This window comes from Suncus etruscus, chromosome 3 (assembly GCF_024139225.1).
Source record: "Suncus etruscus isolate mSunEtr1 chromosome 3, mSunEtr1.pri.cur, whole genome shotgun sequence".
NCBI classification, from domain to species: Eukaryota; Metazoa; Chordata; class Mammalia; order Eulipotyphla; family Soricidae; genus Suncus; species Suncus etruscus.
In genome coordinates, this window is record NC_064850.1 from 169,349,662 (window position 1) to 169,366,489 (window position 16,828).

Here is a 16,828-nt window from a genome sequence, read left to right on the forward strand (position 1 = left end):
TATATATATAACAATATAAATGGGTCAGTTGTTGGGTGGTTTCTTCCACCACTACCAGCAGCATAACCTACCACATAGGTAACAGGATGAGTTTTGTAGGCCACTGAGAATTTAGTATTTGGTCAATTTATCACAATTACAAAAACACCTGGGTCCAATGATTATATGCTTATCTACTGAATCCACTAGGGGAAAAAAGCTTCTGTTATGATTTTGAGGATTTTGTATTGATGCTAAAGTATTTTATAGAACTGAGATTTTCTTGTATATTATAAATGAAGAAACAGAGATTATAAGATGTAAAATTACTCCCATAAGGTCACACCATCACTAAGAAACAAATTAGGAATATAAATAGATAACACTCTCTCCTATAAATTGTTCTCAAGAAGCAACTACATTAGACTGAGTGAATAAAGTTGTTGCAGACACGAACATCACTGAAGCTTTTCAAATTAGGATTAAGGCCACACACTGAACTTTTCTTTGTAAATGTTATACACAACACCAATCTATGCTTTGATCTATTTTCTTCAGATTGTATGGCTAGTAATCACCAAAGACCTAGTTAAACCTTATGTCCTCTTCTTGAATGTCCTTACCTTCTACAGTCAAAAATTTACTGTTTAACCATTTTTCAGATTGATCTCCTTATATAATCTCTCTTTTTTATGTTATTTTATTTATTTATTTATTTACTTTTTGCTTTTGGGGCCACACCCTGTGACACTCAGGGGTTACTCCTGGCTACATGCTCAGAAACCTATCCTGGCTTGGAGGACCATATGGGATGTCAGGAATCAAACCATGTTCATCCTGGATTGGCTGCGTCCAAAGCCTAACCGCTATGCTATTGATCTGGCCCCCTAATACTTCTATTTTAATATTGTGCCACTGTCATTTGTACCTACATTAATTTTACTCATAAATTTTTAAATGTTTGAGCTCAAAAGCTGCCAAATATAGCCCTTATTTGCCCATTTCTACAACTAAATACTTTTAAATAAGAAACATCCAAAACATGTTTGAATAAAAATATAAATAACTAATTATAAAAATTAAAATATAAATACTTTTGCCACCTGGCTAAGCTTCTATATTCATTCATGTACATAAAATATAAAGTTGCTAACTCCAAAGACATAGCAAATCAAAATGAGTGCATACTTTGCATGTCCTTTCTGGGGTTGGTCTTTTACTGATTAAATGATGTAAACTGAATGTAAGTGTAACAAAATACAATACATACCTGCATTTACATATATTTATATATTATATAATGTTCTTCAAATTAAAATATGCAATGTAAGTGCATATGCAAACATTATACACAAAACCTAGGATACAATGACAATAGTAATGCTTTCATAAATAATTTACTATGTAATGAAATCTATGTGCAACTTTCAGTCAGTGTTTCCGATAGCAGACAAAGTTAGGTCTGGGTTTTACTAAATTCATAAAGGTCGTTAGAAGAAACTTCGGGTCCTAAATAGTAAAAATTTGCATTTGTAGATTTTACTAGGGGTCTGAGTGGAATATGCTTGAATACTTTACATTTGGCTCAAGTATAAATGCTAAATATTTTTTAAACATTTTCTGCAACAAGACCATGTAGGCAGTGTGTAATCCTCTTGCTCATATAATCTTATCAATGAATGGTAAGTGTTATAGGAGGAATGCCCTATAATACATAAATATACATAGAAATGTTAGAAGTAGCCCAGATCCTGCTCAAGGTAAGCAGCCTGGTGAATTTTTTAGCTAAATAGAATATGTAGGTGAAGGAAGAAATTCTCTTGATATTTTAAAAGAAGAAATGCAGAAAAGAGGAAATAAAAGCAGTCTGATATTTGTCCTAAATTTATCATTTGCTAGTGATATTTGCCTTCATTTGTTGAAAAGTAAGTATCTTCCTAGAGTCTGATGAATTAATGTTTGGCCTTCTAAAACCCAGCTAGGCAACCAAGCACTAAGTCTGTTCTTGAAGGACTCACCGGGAAGCTCATGGTCTTGACTGAACCCAGGGGATAGCAAGATTATTTAGTGAGGCCATACATCTTTCCCATATGACAGGGAAATAGAGGAATGGATAGGCAGAGGTAAGACTGAGACAGTGGTCAGAAGACAATTTAGCATCATTTATCTGCTTCTGTTGTGATAATTTAGTGATCCCCATTTCCTACAGCTACAAGACATCTTTGACTATGAAACTGATGTAGCATGACCCTTTATTAGAATGAGCAGTCTACTAGGCTGCCATGTGCTCTGAGATAGCATGAGCCCAAATGTCACTGAGTTCAAGTCCGAGGATCCCTTATGGCTGGGCACACCCACATTGACCCTTTATCCTGAGTTAACTCCACCAAGGTTTGAACAGGTAAAGAATTAAGAAAATATGAACTTTTGTCTTCCAAAGTAGAAGTGCCAACACTAATCTCATGATTAATATAAATTTTCAATATACCCTGTTCTTCAAGGAAAATACATGTTAGCAATGGTATCAACCAAAAGAATAAACCATTTAATTTGGATTTACATTTAGGTTCACAGCTCATGTACTCACAAAAAGTTTTTTTACCGATGTCTCTCTTCTCTCTCTTCTCTCCTCTCTCTTTTCTGTCTCTAAGTCTATGTCCGTCTGTCTCTTTCTCTATCTCTCTCATTCCCTCTCTCTCTTGTTTTATAACTTTCAGTATCATTTGGCTATTTAGCATTGTAAGTCAATTTTCTAAACCCTGCAACTCACTCAAAACCTGGCCTTTTTTTCCCTACCCCTACTGTTTTCCAACCTATCTTTTTAAAAGTCCTTTTAGTTTCATTTGTTCTCTAAACAAAACTCTGTGGCCCTTGCTACACTTACTTCCAGATGCTGCTAACAACAAATTACTCCTCCAGGGTTTAAGCTAGGATTTCACCTCTGTTCCATTTGGCTCTCCCGACACATTTGTTGAACTCAAAAGCCTTTTAACTGCCCTGTTTTTTCCCCTTCCCACCTCGGGAAAACTCCTAACAGTGCAGGATTTCTCTCCCCAGAGCAACTGACAGGCCCCAGAAATAATGAAACGAGAAAAAAAATCTGTCAAGCAAAGCTTTGATAGTTGACCTATTTGATCACTATCTTTAACCATGATTCCTTATTTTTCTGCCTTTTCTACTTTTTGTTCTTTAGAAATTACTATAATAACAGCATAAAAATTATAGTATAATTAATATTTATTATAGTGACCCCAAACTTAACCTCTACCAGGTATCTGTGCTTTAAAGACATGAATTTGTTTTTACACGTAGTAGTCTCATGGCACTGTAAATTCATAGTTCTGCAAAAAGTTTGTATCTTTGTTTGTACATTTTAGCAAATAAAATTATAAAGTTACAGTAAGACAAGATATATATATATATAGTAGTAATTGGAAATAGGTGTTTCTCATGTTCAATTCCTGCTTACCATGTTTTTCTGGAGCTTGTACTTAACATTATTTTCTGATGAAACTTGCAAAGCCCCTTCCTCTCTAAAACTTAGCATTAAGCTGATTTGCATTAGCTGTTCCTGCATAACAAAAATCTTCAACAATAACGATCAAAGACCTTTGACATAGGAAAACAAACATAACTATATACAATTCTGAACAAAATAGGTAATGTCTGAGGCCAACAGGTTCAGGAAGAACATTCAGTCATATACGTATGTATATATACATAAGTATATACAGCAGAAAAATATAGTGTGATTGTATTAAACAATATTTAAGTAAAGTATTTTTAATCTAAGTTTAAGAAGTGTCATGATGGAATATTGAGCATTATAGTCAATTTTGCAAATTCTTAAGAAGACTAAAAAAGGAGAAAATGTGGTTATTTTACATGTTGTCTTTTCCATTCCCTTTAACAAAGTAAGATACTATTTTACTTTTCTTTTAGAAACTTTCAAGAAAGGCTAGTGGTGAATGTCAAGACGGACCACTGCTGGCTAATGTTTCCAAGGAGCCTAGAACACTGGTCTGTCACAGCAGGTATTCTGTAATTGTTGATTAACTGACACCAACTAGGAAAGTAAAATGTGTCCATGGCCCAAATCCAAAAGACAAGTTAATTACTAGAGGTAAGTTAGAGTTTCAAAGTGATGATTCCGAAGAGAAACTTGCAAAGTTCTTCATTGCTTTAAGAACTATGACACTCCCCCATCACTTTGTTTCTTTCCTTAGAATGTAAAGAGGTAGAATAATTTAGGATGGTACACAGACTTTGAAGTACATCTCAAACACAAGTCCACGAAATTTTGAATTTTCTAAAATACTTTGCAGCTTTGTATATGTTAACTATTATTTATTTTAATACTTTCATAATTAGAAAACTATAAGACAAATTTTCAATAGAATTTGTAACAAACACAGCTTTATAAAGATTAAGCTAATAACATTTTATGAAACACTGAGTTTCCACATTGGATGCAAGCAAATGGAGTACAGAAACCTTTTCAGGGATGTACTGGTAGTCTGAAGGAGAATGCACGATTGTATAACCTAAAAAATCTCCTTAAGTGTAAAATAGAAAATTCAATCATTTTCAATTAATTAAACCTGAAATATAAATGTCCTTTGATGTCATTCACTCTCGTACAATAAAATTGTGTGATTTTTAAGTCTTCTTTAGGATGAATGTGAGAATACAGTAGACATGGTATTTGCCTTGCAAGCAGCCAACTAGATTTTATTCCCAGGTTTTAACCCTATAAGGTTTTAACCTTGTAGGTATTAACCCTACAAGATGTGATCCTGGAAAGCAGACTCAAGAGTTAGTAGTGAGTGTAGCTATGTGGTCCAAAACTAAATAAAATAAAAAGGCTTCTTTAACACTTCATTTCTACTTTATTTATTGAAAGGTACAATAAGTTCACAACAGCTGACCCCTAACGAAATAAATAGGAGGATGTGTAACTAATACATTTTAAGAGGAAAGTAGTGAATAATAGAATATTCTGGAGTAAGTTATCATAATTTATTTGATAAATGAGTGATGATACAATCTTCTTGAAACATCAAGTATACAATTAAATAGTAGGTGTTTTTCAGTAAGGATTAAAAATGACATAAATATGTTCAGAATTAGGAGAACATAATATATACATATTCAACTTAATTATAAATAAGGAACTACTGAGAACATCATTAAGTTTTATAAACCAAGGTAAGTTATTGGGGGCATGAATATTGTTAAAATGGGGTATTGATAAAAAATATATGTAGAATTGTGTAGAAGTCTTATTTAAAAAAATTAGAAATATACCCAAGTCATGAATTTTTACCTTGGTGTCCTGAATAATAATAGTAAATTGATTGATCAACAATGATTTTATAAATAAAAATTTAAATGGGGCATAGAAACAGTAATAAGGACCTTGAGACATTTATTTTAACTTATAACCAGTGATATCTTATTTTGTTTTGATTTGCTTTGGGGGAAGGACAGGGGCAAGGATGGACTGAGGGATGAAAACAAAAACTAGAAATTCACACATGTAAAGAATGCTTCTACTGGGGCCGGGTAGGTGGCGCTGGAGGTAAGGTGTCTGCCTTGCAAGCGCTAGCCAAGGAAGGACCGCGGTTCGATCCCCGGCGTCCCATATGGTTCCCCCAAGCCAGGGGCGATTTCTGAGCACATAGCCAGGAGTAACCCCTGAGCATCAAACGGGTGTGGCCCAAAAACCAAAAAAAAAAAAAAAAAAAAAAAAAAAAGAATGCTTCTACTACTGAGATACTACTGGTTTTAAAACAGAGCAGTGTTTAAGTGAAGCACAGAAGAAAATACTATACAAACACTCTTATTTTTAAAATATTTAAGTGCAATATGGTGACAATTTTATAAGATTATAAGGTATAGGAATTATGCCCATGATAAATCATCTTAACAACTTTGTAAAACAAAATAATAAAAAATAAATTTAAATTATTGAAATTTTGTAAGAAAAAGATTGGATCTCGGCTACCAGACATAGAAAGAACAATGACTGAAATTATACTGAAAGGTTCAAGTTACATAATGACATATCTTGAATGGCATGGGAACTTTTTTTTAAAGCATACTATCTTTCTTTTTTTAATTAATATCTCAGGTCTGATATCAATGTCTTTAATCCATTTAAATTTTACTTTCATTTGCAAGTGGCTAACCAGTTGTGCCAACACCACTTGTTGAGGCTTTCCCTGTTACATTTAAAATTTCTTGCTCCTTTATCAAAAATTAGGTGATTGTATGCCTGGGGAACATTCTCTGAGTACTCAAGCCTATTTCACTGATCTGAGTGTATGTCTTTATTCCAATACCATGCTGTTTTGATAACCATTGCTTTGTAATACAGTTTAAAGTTGGGGAAAGTAACTGTTTTTTATAACTGAACTACATTGTTGGATGGTTTCCATATGATTAGGAACTTTTTTGGAAATAGTGAATGAAGGTTAAATCTGTCCAATTCAGCAAGAGTGTGGACATTATAACTATATTTGCTGTCATCTAAGTTTACTCTAGTCTACCTAGGCTACTCTGAGATGCCAATCAGCATAGGGATCTCATTAATAAGGAACTAGTTAACATAGGAATATGATGACAATACATTCACATATTGACTCAGGGGTTGGACAACCTAGTATGCCTGGAGCCCAGGGCAGGTCTTATGCCAGAAAACTTTAGTGGTGAGGTCTTCTCTTATTTAGGCCAAGGCTTTTCCTTTCCATTTCCTCCCCCCCCCCCATTTTGCTGGGCCCATGCAAACAACAACAATTGTCACTCTAACACCATTTTTACTGTAGTTCTTTAACTCTTATCCGAAGAAGAAGAAGAAGAAGAAGAAGAAGAAGAAGAAGAAGAAGAAGAAGAAGAAGAAGAAGAAGAAGAAGAAGAAGAAGAAGAAGAAGAAGAAGAAGAAGGAGAAGAAGAGCTTACTAAACCTTCAGCAAAGGCTTTAATAAGTTCATTGATGATTCAATAATTTTCAAAAGTATACTTGCTACTAAACATTTTCTTTTTTTCTTTCTCTTTCATCTCTGTAGTTTTTCTTTCTATTTTTAATAACTTTGCCTTTGTTATTCCTGAGATAAATGTATTATGATCAATTGTGTCAACTATGTGATATATTTTCTTTAAATAAAAAAATAAAAAAATACATTCAGGCATTGACTTTGATTTTTGACTCAGATCGTGTTGTTACTTTATAGAAATAAAGGCTGCACCATAGGAGTTTTATTAAAAATTGTGAAAGGTTAAGGCTGGAGAGACAGCATGGAGATAGGGTGTTTGCCTTACATCCAGAAGGACGGTGGTTCGAATACCGGCATCCCATATGGCCCCCCATGCCTGCCAGTGTGGGGAGCCGAACTAATGGAACCTAGAACAAAGGTGCCTCAGAAATCCCTGACCTTGTTACCCACGTGACCAGAGGCACCCATGCCCTGAGGACAAAGGAAATAGACAAACACTAAAGTAAATTCAAAGCAGCCCAATACATCCAGCCAGAAAGAAAATTATAGAGCAACTTGCCTTTGTGTTAGCAAAAAGATTAATATGTTTACAGCTGATGTTTTATTTATGCTTGCTGAGTAAGATTTATAAGACCCTGTTTGGATCTTGTGCTTTCAGTATAAACCTGTGCTCAGGTCTACCTCTTTACCCCTCCCTATTATCTGCCCCCAGCTTATGCTAATGAGTGCTTGCAATTGTAATTGGTGGAAAACTTGTAACACCTCTATGACGTATTTTGCCTTTAAAAGCTGATCTCCCTGGGGCAATAAACCCCTTTTGAATAGCGTGAGTTGTCTTGAGGGTCTTTCTTACTAACTTCTTAAGTTTTCTTCACAGATCGGACCTGTTCGAGTAAACCCACAAATTACTAGCGACCCTCATTCCCACACCCCCTGGATTGGGGGGTCCCCCACCGAGGGTTGCATGCCAGGGGTGATTTCTGTGCACAGAGCCAGGAGTAACCCCTGAGCACTGCCAGGTGTGACCCAAAAACCAAAAAATATTATGAAAGGTTTAAATCAATTCATGAATGCATTGTAAGCTCCTTGACAGAGCTATTCATAACCAAATAGTACTTGTCTCACATTACTACCAGTTATATCTATCTTACCTGTACTGCCTTATTCTCCAATAATAAAATAAATAAAAGCAAGTGTTGAGGAAAATTAGCAAATTGAAATATATTTTGAAATATATATTTAAATACTCCAAATACCACAAAATAAGTAGTCACTTTGTTTCCTACTATGGATTATAAACACAGTACTTCTATCATGAACGTTTCATTAATCGATCTAGATGTTTTTTTTTTTTTTTGGTAGCCTGGACTACATCAATAAAGACAGAAAGACAACAATCCACAATTTAGTACAAACTGAACCATCATTCCCATGTACAAATAAAATAAAGTGAAATAAGAGCCTAGAACCGAGCATAAGGAGGAATCATTTTAAAGAAGCAAATTCTGCCTTCTAGGCAAAGTACAGATACCCAGAACTCCCCTATGTACCAGTCTTTTTCTTTTGCTAGGAGAAAAGTATCTTCCTGTTTTAATCTGCAATTAAGTAGAAACTCCTTCCACTGCTCTGGAGGTGGTTACATCCAAAGGCATTAAAACCCAGAATTCTTTCAAAGACTACCCCCAGTTATCTGTCTTCTAGGCCACATATCACAGGAGAGACCCTTAGGGCTAAAATTTTAAAAGGTAACTAGGCTTTTTCCTCTGAAGATGACAGGTGTGCTATGTATTACATTGGACAATGACATAAGAATTTCCAGCATGAAAGACTCCTCCTACCCTGCCCTACCCTCCTGAAATGATCAAAGGTTTAAAGAATATTCATGTCCAATCCAATAATGGTTTAGAAACTTATATTTGTACCTATGCTCAGGAGAATTTCTAAATGTGGTGAGTGAAGTTCTCACTGTCAAAATTCTGGTTACGTTTATATCTTAGAAGCTGCTCTTGAAAAGAAGAAAGGATATATTTACTGGCTCCAAATTGCTGGGAAGAGGAAACTTTTCCTAAATTTTCAAGTATTGTTTGTTATCTTTTAGTTTACAACTCCCTTAAAACATGCTCATTTCCCTGGTTCCTGTTAGTACTCTTTGTCTTCTTTATGCCATTTTATAAACTACTTACCATGCCAAGTACTCAGATTAAACTTCACAAGGAAAGAAACTCATGTTCCAGTGTCAAACACATAGAAGTAACAATTTTATTTGATAATAGTAATAATTAAATAAATGGCTTCAATGTTGTTAATTGTTACTCTTTCTTGCTTAGATACAAGCAAATACTATTTTTTTCACTTTTGCAATATAAATAACAAATTTGCATATTTGTGCTTTTCTGTTGACTTCTAGGTAAGAATTTCTTAAAATCAAGCATACCAGAAATACCTTCAAATTCATACATAGCCAACTGGGAATTGGTGCAGGATCAGAACCTAAACAGGCATGAAACATAGAGGACTTTACAAAAGCTCCAGCTTTGTGCATACCGAATGAGTTTATTGAAGAAGTATACAATTTCATAGGGCACATGGACAGTAAGGTTCATTATCTGTTAACCTTTATAATTTTGTTGCCCTTAGAAAAGAACTACTTCCCACTGCCACTGGAGAAGAACTTTAATAGGAGAAATTAATCATGGGAAAAAGAAAAACCACTAGAGTAAAATTAGGACAATACTCACAGGATGGTTAATTGCCTCAGGTTTCTATCTAGTGTAAGTCCTTGCCAGTCATCCTGAAGGAAAAGGAGCTTTATTATGAATATGCCTAAAATGCACTGATAACCAACAATGCAGAAGCGGGGACATTTTAGTCTACTCACCCTCTCCAGTAGAACACAACACTTTTCTACTTGATGGTTTCCTGTATCACTTAGCATTTTATATTGATTTATTGTTTTATCCTTAGTTTACTGATACAATTGAGCAAATGATTATACATTTTTCTCTGAAATATATTTTTTAATTCTAGAAACTATTTGGGTACAGGGAAAGATACCCCACCCCTCTAGTTCTTCTTGTAAATAAAAGAGGTAAACAACCCCCTCATATGCATCGTTAAAGAAAAATTCAAAATGCTACACACACAATATGCATGAATACAAGTATACACCTTGATATAATGAGAAATAAAATAATTGCAAGACAAAGTACACAATAATATATTATAAAATAATAAAGATTCATCTAGCTAAGTGTATATTTCTTTTTTTCTTTCTTTTTCTTTCTTTTTTTTTTTTTTTTTTTTTTTTTGGTTTTTGGGTCACCCTTGGCAGTGCTCAGGGGTTACTCCTGGCTCTATGCTCAGAAATCACCCCTGGCAGGCACAGGGGACCATATGGGATGCCGGAATTCAAACCGCCGTCCTTTTGCATGAAAGACAAACACCTTACCTTCATGCTATCTCTCCGGCCCCATATTTCTTATGCTAAGATGCCTGAGATATCAAGAACAGAGGAGGGAGAGTCTGATTTTACTAATGTTGTATAAAAATATATCTTGCTAGACAGGACATTGGTAACATCTGAATAATAGTACCAACTACATTAATCTAGGTGATAAAAATGTGGAAAAGATATTCTTTCTTATATTGGAAAAAAGTAAAAAATGATACCAAGTTTCACATCTTTTATATAATATAAAATATTGATTATAAATATTTTATAAATATAAAATAATCAATATCATTTAAATAAAGTCATTAGACTTCTAGACTTCTAGAGGGTTTTAAGTGACTTTAGTTTCCTTACTAATGTGACATTTTTTGGGTTAAGCGCTCTAAATGTGTTGTAATAATTAATGTAAACCTGATATGTTTAGGAATAATAGTCACACAAAATCTCAAATCAGTTTTATTGAATAGACAAATACTCAGGATACTCAGTTTCAACAACAAAAGACTAGCAACTTTATGTGCTATATAAATCTAGGACATGTCGATGGAAAGACTATATTCTTTTTTATTAATATCTTTATTTAAACACATTGATTAAAATATGATTGTACTTGGGTTTCAGTCATGTAAAGAGCACCCCCCCTTCACCAGTGCAACATTCCATCACCAATGTCCCAAATCTCCCTCCTCCCCACCTGATCCCCGCCTGTACTCTAGATAGGCTTTCTACTTCCCTCATTCATTCACTTTGTTATGATAGTTCTCAATGTAGTTATTTCTCTAACTGCACTCATCACTCTGTGGTGAGCTCATTTCGTGAGCTGGACCTTCCATCCCTCCCCTCTTTTGTCTCTGAGGATTATTGCAAAAAATGTCTTTTATTTTTCTTAAACCCATAGATGAATGAGACTTTTCTGCATCTATCTCTCTCCATCTGACTTATTTCACTCAACATAATAGATTCCATGCACATCTATGTATAGGAAAATTTCATACTTCATCTCTCTTGATGACTGCAAAATATTCCATTGTGTATATGTACCACCGTTTCTTTAGCCATTTATCTGTTGAAAGGCATCTTGGTTGTTTCCAGAGTTTGGCATGAAAAAGCGCTGCAATGAATAAAGGTGTGAGGAAGGGATTTTTGCATTGTATTTTTGTGTTCATATGGTATATTTCTAGGAGTGGTATAGCTGGATCAAATGGAAGCTCAATTTCCAGTTTTTTGAGGAATCCCATATTGTTTTCCATAAGGGCTGGACTACATGATGTTTCCACCAGCAGTAAATGAGTGTTCCTTTCTCTCCACATCCCCACCAGCACTGCCTGTTCTCATTCTTCGTGATGTGTGCCAATCTCTGTGGCATGAGAAGGTACCCATAGTTGTTTTGATTTGCATCTTTCTGATGATTAGTTATGTGGAGCATTTTTTCAATGTGCCTTTTGGCCATTTGTATTTCTTCTTTAACAAAGTGTCTCTTCATTTCTTCTCCCCATTTTTTGATGGGATTAGATTGTATATTTTGATATTACCTTTTATCTGATGGGTATTGGGTGAATAGTTTCTCCCACTCAGTGGGAGGATCTTGTATCCTGGACACTATTTCTTTTGAGGTGCAGAAACTTCTCAGTTTAATATAGTCCCATTTATTTACCTCTGCTTCCACTTGTTTGGAGAGTGTGGTTTCCTCCTTGAAGATGTCTTTAGTCTCAATGTCATGGAGTGTTTTACGTACGTGTTGTTTTATTTACCTTATGGTTTTAGGTCTGATATCAAGGTTTTTAATCCATTTGGATTTTGCCTTCATAACTGGTGTTAGCTGGGGTCTGAGTTTGCTTTTTTACAAGTGGCTAACCAGTTGTGCCAACACCACTTGTTGAAGAGGCATTCCCTGCTCCATGTAGGATTTCCTGCTCCTTTATCAAAAATTTTGTGATTGTATGTCTGGGGAACATTCTCTGAGTATTCAAGCCTATTCCACTGATCTGAGGGTCTGTTTTTATTCCAATACCAGGCTGTTTTGAAAACTATTGGCTTTGTAATACAGTTTAAAGTTGGGGAAAGTAATGCCTCCGATATTTCCAAGGTTATATTCTTAAAATTTTACTGTTTTCTCTTGAATTGTCACATAAGCATTTTTTGTTTGTTTGTTTTGTTTTTGGATCACACCCGGCAGCACTCAGGGGTTACTCCTAGCTCTATGCTCAGAAATCACTCCTGGCAGGCTCGGGGGACCATATGGGATGCCAGGATTTAAATCACCATCCTTCTGCATGCAAGACAAACGCTTTACCTCTATGTTATCTTCCGGCCCTCATAAGCATTTTTAATTAAATATAAATGTTTAAGTGTTTATTTAAAACTCAGCTTATTTTTCAATTGCTGTTGATTTCGAAGACTTGGAAATTTTCATCAGTGAAGATTTCTAGCCTCCAGTAAACACTGCAGGTTAGCTTTTCTCTGCATCTGCAAATATATGTATCCTGAATAATTCGCCATAGTCTCATATCTCTGTGCAATTGAATGCTATTAACCACAATGACCATTAAACAAGTGCTGTTTATGTCTCCTTTTCAACCTGTAAAGTGAATTTACTTGAACGCACTCCAACAATGTAGTCTCAGACCTCAAATAAAGTATAAAAAAATTCCATTTTTCCTACTCACCTTTTCTTCTTCCCTGAATATCTTCATCTTTTCTGTTGAGGATATATATTTCTGTAGTCTAACCACTTGTTACTTAGTAAAATTCTCAATGCTCTTATATTATCTCAAACTTACTGAGTACCAAACAGAAAAAAATATGTTAAGATGCAGCTGACAGGGGCCGGGCGGTGGCGCTCGAGGTAAGGTGCCTGCCTTACCTGCGCTAGCCTAGGAGACGGACCGCGGTTCGATCCCCCGGCGTCCCATATGGTCCCCCAAGCCAGGAGCGACTTCTGAGCGCATAGCCAGGAGTAACCCCTGAGCGTCACCGGGTGTGGCCCAAAAACCAAAAAAAAAAAAAAAAAAAAAAAAAAAGATGCAGCTGACAGATTATCATAAAATATACATTATTTTTAATGGACACAAAAATGGTGCAAATATAAAGATGTAAAACACTGAAATTCATTATGGATTTGTACTTATTATGGAGAATAATTTAGGGATTTATTTTTTTAATTTAATTTTTATTTTGATCATAGTGGCTTACATATTGTTGACAATAATATTTTAGGTACATATTTACATAAAATCAGGGATTTATTTTGAGACTTCTGGTTGCTTCTCTCATGCCTCTCAAATCAGATTCCACCAAGATGTCACTAGGGACTATGGTTCTTTCTGTTTATGTCCTAGAGATAATAGGAAAATAATATCAGTTCATTCCCTAGACTCTGACAGAGTTCAGTTTCGTTGTGTTCCTCCTTTGTCTATTGCTTTCTTTCAAATTCCCTCTTACACTTTAATTAAGCTCCTTTTGGACTCTGAGGAGTCTAAGAGGTTTTTTTTTTTAAAGAACAATGACAAAAAGTAGAGAAAAATATTCTTCTTTAATAAAATATTTTCTGTCCTTTTATTTTTCTCCCTTGAAAATTGGAACTGTATCTATACTGTGTGTCTATATATACACATATCAGAAGGGGAAAAACAAGTAAAGGCGGCATGGGCATGGAAGAAAATGGTACTCTAGGAGCTGTGAGGTAACTGATAAAAGAATAGTATGTTTTGGAATGTTTGTGTATGTGTGTGTGTGTGTGTGTGTGTGTGTGTGTGTGTGAGAGAGAGAGAGAGAGAGAGAGAGAGAGAGAGAGAGAGAGAGAGAGAGAGAGAGAGAGAGAAAGAGAGAGGAGAGAGGAGAGAGAATAGAGACAAAGATTATTAACCAAGAGTTGAAAAAGAAGGCAGCAAAGGTAAAAAGGGGGAAGAAAGGAAAGAAAAGCCGGAGGAGGAAGAGTAGGAGAGAAGAGACACAGAGTAGTTAGCACTAGCTCACTTGGGATGCCCCTAATAGGAAATTTATAATAAGGAGATGAGGCTGCTGAATGATTTACTGCTAATCCCATAGTAAGAGCACAGGGAGGTGAAGGAACAAAGGTTTACAGTCCCTTTGGAGATTCGTTTCATCTGCACATCAGCCCACAATTAATGGCCATTTAGCTGTTGTTCTCCTGCTGGACGCTGGTGGATTGATTCAGTAAATAAAAGTGACAGAGTGATGTCCCATGGAGGCAGGCAGTCGAGTCCCTGCACCTGTTATTTCTGAATCTCTTCTCGCCAGGTTGTTGACCTTTAGAAGCTGGCAAAAATTAGTAAGTGAAAGCACAAAGCTGCTGGCTTTTAAAAAATTCATTCAGAGAACCCAGGCTACCTTTAGCTTTGGGGGAACTGACCAGAGATCTTGGAATACTTTCACATCTCTCTGTTTTCAGACCCAGCAGCTGTCCGGAAAGAGAACTCACTGGCCAAGTGCCTCTTACCCAGTCCCAGGATGGGGTCTGAGAAGGCCTGAGGAAGGGACTATGTTGAGATCCTCTGCGAGAGGAAAACTATAGATTATCCTGCCAGTCTGCCCTCTATTTCCTGGACCAGTCGTAGGGTGGTTGATAAGTGGTCCCACTGCCAAACTGGGCTAGTACACATGAGCAGCTGTGTTTGGTATGGTGATCTGGGGGAGCAAACAGCTGCAGTGTGTAACTGATCATTTTCAAATAGTTAATGACAGATTTGTTGTTTGTGTTCATTGCCACTGAAATGGAGGAAAATAGAGGCAAGGCAGAGTCAGGAGAGATTTTATGGCTGCTGATACTGTGACACTGCCATTGCATTGATTGTGGTTGCTTTGAAAGTGAGAGGAAGGTCAAGCAAAGTTAACAGGGCTTCTTTCTTGCCTCCATGCTGTAGATTTGGGTAGCCAAGGGTGGTCAAGCTACATGAGATCTATAAAGCCTAAAGAGGAGGCATCTACTTGGTTTACTTTTGATTCCTCGTTAGTTCTTTTTGCATGTGGTTTGGCTTTAGATTTGTGTGGAGTGTGTGTGTGTGTGTGTGTGTGTGTGTGTGTGTGTGTGTGTTTGGTATTTTGGCTTTTAGTTATTTGTTTCTCAGCAATTTGCAGTCATTTAGAAAGCATAATTAGAACTTTTTTTATCATACAGATGAGGAAAGGATGGATTTGGACAAGTGAATTACTGAGCATTAAATAATTCACTCAATCTACCTATGGGTATTTTTCAAAGGGATTATAAAGGACACCTGCCTTAGTAAGTCCCTAAATAAAATTACAGTACATTCATCTGAATTAAGGCACTTTAAGTTTAAAGAGTCCTTTTTTAAAGGGCTAATTTCACTGGGATGTTTTGTTGTAATGCATCTGATCTATCAACAGGGATGAGAAATCCTGTCACCAAAATATGTGCAAAATCTGGCCTCCTCTATTTCTACTGCTATTAAACTAGCTAAACCATCATAGTGGCTGCCTATATTTTTGTGTTATGCTCCTAACTGGTCTCGTATTTTTATCACTTACTTCTTTTCCATGTTCCCTACTAGCTACCAGGAATCCCTTAAATCACATCATGTCATGTACTGCATAACTCTAACAGCTTTCCCAAGTCTTTAGAGTTATTTCTTTTTACCTATATCTCTTACCCTTTACTCTTATACTCACTTATTTCTTTCTTTCTTTCTTTTTAAATATGGAACACTTCACGAATTTGCGTGTCATCCTTGCGCAGGGGCCATGCTAATTTTCTCTGTATCGTTCCAATTTTAGTATATGTGCTGCCAAAGAGAGCACTCACTTATTTCTTATTTTAACCTTCCCAGGCTATCTGATTTTTTCTCCAACAAGAGAACATTGATCCTGCTTCAGCAACTTTGACCTCGCCACTTTCTCTCCCCTGATTTCTCAAGTTGTCCACTGATTGATTCCTTCTCAACATTTGGTCTCTAATGTTATCTTATTGAAAAGCCCTTCCATGACACACCTGTGTAAAGTAGATTTCTCTCTGTAGTCTTCTCACAATTTGCTGAATGATGTGCAAAGTATACACATCATGAGAAAAAAATGACGAAATGTGACTTAGAGTGTCTTACTTGAGATGCCAGAGAGATGGAATAGGAATTAAAGCACTTGACTCGCATGCCGTCACACCTTGTTTGATCCTTGATGCTGCATATGGTTCTCCAGCATGCCAGGAGTACTCTTGGAGCCTAGAGTCAGAGTAAACACATAGGACCACTGAATATGGTCATATAACTAGAGAAAGAGAGAGAGAAGAGAGAGGTGGCTGACATTAAATATAAATAACATGAAAGAACAAAACATTATTTATAACTACAGTTGTTGCCTTCAAAAAATTATTTATTCTAAATCAAAGTGTGAAATGAGTAGTCAGTTCCTTCTTTAAAACAATTGTTTT

The 16,828-nt window shown here is 35.8% G+C and overlaps 1 non-coding gene across 1 annotated transcript; it reads right to left on the bottom strand.

Moving 5' to 3' along the window:
- Positions 1-16,096: 16,096 nt before the first annotated feature.
- Positions 16,097-16,203, bottom strand: LOC126005638 (U6 spliceosomal RNA). The gene has a single exon (XR_007494681.1). It is a non-coding gene; the product is annotated as a U6 spliceosomal RNA (small nuclear RNA).
- Between the last annotated feature and the right edge of the window lie 625 nt (positions 16,204-16,828).